Genomic DNA, 5,063 nt, shown 5'->3' on the forward strand with positions numbered 1-5,063 from the left:
TCAAATTATAAAATTAATCGTCAGAGTAATAAGTGGTGGCACCGAATATTTTTCTATTTCTTGGACGCCTCTGTTGTAAATGCCTACTGTCTTTATAAAATGTTACCACTTGATAATAAAGCTTCGGCGAAAGACTTTAGACGGAATATTATAGATGGATTAGTTGCACATACTTTGGTGTCACTTCATTCAAGAAGAAAAAATATTGGTCCTGCTATCCAAATTAAGAAGTCCAAACCCTTTGTTCCGGATGAGATACGACTATGTTCAGTTGCTCATCAACCAGTCAGAAGTTCCCGAAGACGGTGTGGATTATGCAGTTCGAAAGCCAAGCCTGTCCGTACTGACTGGCAATGCTCAACCTGTCAAGTTCCACTTTGTTTAGGTAAAGAAAAACAGTGTTTTCAAATTTTTCATAATGTTAATGGTAATTAATAAGAATAACAAATAAGCAAGACCTATTTTTTCATTAAAGAGCAAATACAATATTTTTGTTTTTTTTGTTCAACCGTCGCGGTGGACTAAAATATGAACCACCTAAATTTGAAAAAATTACAATGTGTGTTTCAAAAAATGCATCAATTACCTTGTTTACATATAACAAGGACCTAATATATCATAATGTTTCTTCTGATTTGTAGAAGAAAAGTTGTTGCTCCAGTTAGTATATATTTTTGGTTTATTTTCTGCGCCGGTAAGAGAGAGGTACAGAAGAAAATGTCCCTTTCCAACTCGACCGATTCGAGAACTAAAAATAGTTAGAGCATCCTCGCCTAATTTACTACAGGACGACATATAATGGGATGTGGGAATCCAGCCCTGTAACAAACCCAAAATTTAAACCTACTCAAAAGTGCAGAAACGGAGAATTTGAACTGCCCGATTATTTATACAATGGTACGTAAGTTTTCTACTGATAATATTACAATGGTATAATCATAATTTATTTAAGAATTTTAGAGCATTTACCAATAAGTCACATTAAGTGGAAAAATCTGCAAGATTTGAAAAAATTTTGTGGGCCCGAGGCGCAGAATTATTTTTCCAATATTCCACATTCAATAAATTAAAATACCTGAAGCCTCTCTGACTCGAAATTAGTTTATAGTATCATGCAGGGTAAGTTTTCTATTTAAAAACAAAAAAAAATAATAAAAAATCCTGTTTTTTAATAGATGAAGCATGCAAGTATTTTGCTGAAAACACCATTACTTGAGTGTTCACTTAATGACATGGCGCCTTCTTAGAATGTCGCGCATGGACATGGCGCGTTTTTCCATTTTTTTTATGACGTCAAGTGAAAGAATGTTGTTTTTGTAAACCACGCTACATGCTACATTAAAATCCACCTAATAGGTGCTACTACAAATGCTGAGTCGTCATTTCTACCCTAGTTCAAAAATCTAGTTAAAATTTAAACAAGACTGTAAGGAATTAAAACCTTTAAACTGGTTTTTCTCGAAATCGATTTTTTTGACAAAGCGCCTTTTTCCCCTGTGGTCTTCATATGTAAACCTACTAACCATTTATTATAATGTCTTCGTATGTACACATGTAACTTTAAAATTTGTATTAGGCTAAACGATATATTTTTATTTTTGTTAAAAATTTAGCGAAATATTAAGCGCACGAGGCATGCAAGGTCGCACCAGGATGCACCTAGTGCATCGTATCGTCGATGAGTCACCACCACCTGCTTTACAGAAATATGAAAAACAGGCGAGGAACAATAACAAACTACGTCAGCCGATCAATCGGGTATAAAATACGCCGATTTCAGCAGTATTGGATGAGTGTGAACCAATCGACAGTAGTGCGACAAGTCCTTAGCTTATGTATTCATGTAAGTACAATTAGTAAGAGAAATACCTAATAAGTTGAATTATTAACTTTTAGTGTGTTGGATTATGGCTGTATTATACGGATCCACTTATAAATGTTTGGTCAATAGACTTAAGTGTTTAATAGAAAACTCGATAGTGTTTGATTCCATCCTTAAAACTGAGATCCCGGCGCGACGTTTAACGTCGTGAGTCAGTTTAATTGATGAACCCAGAAGGGCTCATAAATTAAACGTGAAAATATGAATTGCGATGTGTGTTGTAAAGCTACAAACGCTTATAATATAATTTTTTCTTGTTATTGGGAGAAGAAAACCAAAATAATAACGACAGCGCCTTAGAAGACGAAATAGGACAAGATGTCGTAAGTGAGACGTATAGCTGTTGCACTAATAATCCAAATATTGACGTGACATTAAGAATAAAGGAAGTGAATGATTTCTATGAAGCTCCAGTTGACAAGCGTGTCCAAAATATTACTGGAGTTGTTAATCAACGCGATAAGGATTGGTGGTTATGGAATCATGCTGTACGACACCATGAATCAATAGTGTTCTGTAATTTCCATTATGTTCTTGAGATAAGATCTATAAATTTAATTATGAATATTTGCATTGAATGTCATGAAGGTTTTGTTGATGAGTTTTACAAAAAAGTTGCTTATCACTACAAGGGAGTGTCTTTTTTGCTAGTGCATGAACATGACTTTTTTCATATGAATTGCGATGTGTGTTGTAAAGCTACAAACGTTTATAATTTAAATTGTTCTTGTTATTGGGAGAAGAAAACCAAAATAATAACGACAGCGCCTTAAAAGACGAAATAGGAGAAGATGTCGTAAGTGAGACGTATAGGTGTTGCACTTATAATCCAAATATTGACGTGACATTAAAAATAAAGGATGTGAATGATTTCTATGAAGCTCCAGTTGACAAGCGTGTCCAAAATATTACTGGAGTTGTTAATCAACGCGATAAGGATTGGTGGTTATGGAATCATGCTGTACGACACCATGAATCAATAGTGTTCTGTAATTTCCATTATGTTCTTGAGATAAGATCTAAAAATTTAATTATGAATATTTGCATTGAATGTGATGAAGGTTTTGTTGATGAGTTTTACAAAAAAGTTGCTTATCACTACAAGGGAGTGTCTTTTTTGCTAGTGCATAAACATGACTTTTTTCATATGAATTGCGATGTGTGTTGTAAAGCTACAAACGCTTATAATTTAAATTTTTCTTGTTATTGGGAGAAGAAAACCAAAATAATAACGACAGCGCCTTAGAAGACGAAATAGGAGAAGATGTCGTAAGTGAGACGTATAGCTGTTGCACTTATAATCCAAATATTGACGTGACATTAAAAATAAAGGATGTGAATGATTTCTATGAAGCTCCAGTTGACAAGCGTGTCCAAAATATTACTGGAGTTGTTAATTAACGCGATAAGTATTGGTGGTTATGGAATCGTGCTGTACTACACCATGAATCAATAGTGTTTTGTAATTTCCATTATGTTCTTGAGATAAGATCTATAAATTTAATTATGAATATTTGCATTGAATGCCATGAAGGTTTTGTTGATGAGTTTTACAAAAAAGTTGCTTATCACTACAAGGGAGTGTCTTTTTTGTTAGTGCATGAACATGACTTTTTCCGTATGATTTGCGATGTGTGTTGTAAAGCTACAAACGCTTATAATTTAAATTTTTCTTGTAATTGGGGCAACAATATACATAAACGTTTAGAAATGATAAAATTATGGGGAGCACGAGAAGAATAAATGTGTTTTTTATACTTTTGGTTCTTTATTTTCCACAAAACCTTTTATCGTCACATGAATTTAACGCTAATGTGTCTCTGAAATATTTGATAAATATAGTGTATAAACATATAAATAGTGCGATGTTAATTACATTTCCCATTCGTTCTAGTAACATGGCTCTGTTACATCCAACTTTTTTAATTCTCACTGCAATAATCAACAATGTTCTATACGTGTATCAACCTAAAAAGAATCCTGATGTATACGTGTGTTTCGAAAATTGATAGTAAAAGAAGTAATAAAACTAAAGACCAAAGCAGTAATCTAAAATTCGCTTGTAAATAATCATTAGAACTTATAGAACATTATATTGATAAATTAAATGATAAATTTGATTCGATTTGCCACCTTACTGGTCACGATGACGTCAAAAGGTTTAGACGCGAATTATTCGACGGTGTTTCATATGCTATCAAATGGCTTTTTGGAATTCCTGATGCCGATGATGCAATATTTTACACAGAAACCATTAAAACCGTAGCTCAACAAAATCACGACATGCAGTTATTGATGAAACAACAAGCTCACGTAATGTCTGACGCCATTAGTGATTATAATAAAACTGCATCTACTCTCCAATTAACGAACAAAGACTTAATGAAAATTGTCGTGGAACGCACTCTCTTCGAGGTCACCACGTCCTAGAGACAGAAAATCCCGGCAATCTGATTGGCCCGATACGCGGCGGTGCGGCGGTAGGCAACCGAGCGATGGCGTGACATGCGGGGTTCTTAGCGAGTCAGTCGGGTTAGGAAAAATAGCGGAAAAAGAGGTGGGCAAAATAAAAAGTGGTCGTCGCCTTCTTTTTGGATTCAATAACGGTTGTAGCCGTGTATTGATATTTTTCCATTTTGCCATAGACAAGCGTGTAATTCTTGTCTGAAACTTGAACAAGTTGCAGCTTGTTCAGGGTGAGCAAAAGTTAAATTTCGTCGTTCTCGTTCCGATAGCCTTCCAAGGACGACTTTTAACCGTGTGTTTCGGAGCTGGCAATTTTCGTTGGTGTCGACAAGTTGTGATCCGGTCGGGACGTTGTTTTAAAAATAAAACCGTTTTGGTGAACAACCGCGTCGGACTCTACTACTACTACTACTGCCTTAAGTGGTTAAATAACATAAAAGATCCGGTGGGACGAATTGCGCGGTGGGCAATTCGGTTACAGCAATATGATTTCGAGATTGTTCATAGAAAAGGTAAAGATAATGTTGTCCCGGACGCTCTCTCGCGGTCCGTTCCCATAGTTGACGCGGTCACAGACATGTTGCCGGTCGAATTCACCACCGAGGACTGCAGTAAGGATCGGTGGTACGTAAATATGTTAGACCGAGTCAAGGCCGATCCTATGAAATACCCTCTGTGGCGAATTGAACATGGCTTACTATACCGACGGGTGCAT

The 5,063-nt window shown here is 35.6% G+C and overlaps 1 long non-coding RNA gene across 1 annotated transcript; it reads left to right on the top strand.

Annotated features, from left to right (window-relative positions):
• The first annotated feature begins 718 nt into the window (after window positions 1–718).
• Window positions 719–1,336, top strand: LOC145731672 (uncharacterized). The gene is made up of 3 exons (XR_014178851.1): window positions 719–897; window positions 953–1,119; window positions 1,176–1,336. It is a non-coding gene; the product is annotated as an uncharacterized LOC145731672 (long non-coding RNA).
• Window positions 1,337–5,063: the final 3,727 nt, after the last annotated feature.

Source organism: Ips typographus, linkage group LG7 (assembly GCF_016097725.1).
Source record: "Ips typographus isolate SLU linkage group LG7, UJ_Ityp_2.0, whole genome shotgun sequence".
NCBI classification, from domain to species: domain Eukaryota; kingdom Metazoa; phylum Arthropoda; class Insecta; order Coleoptera; family Curculionidae; genus Ips; species Ips typographus.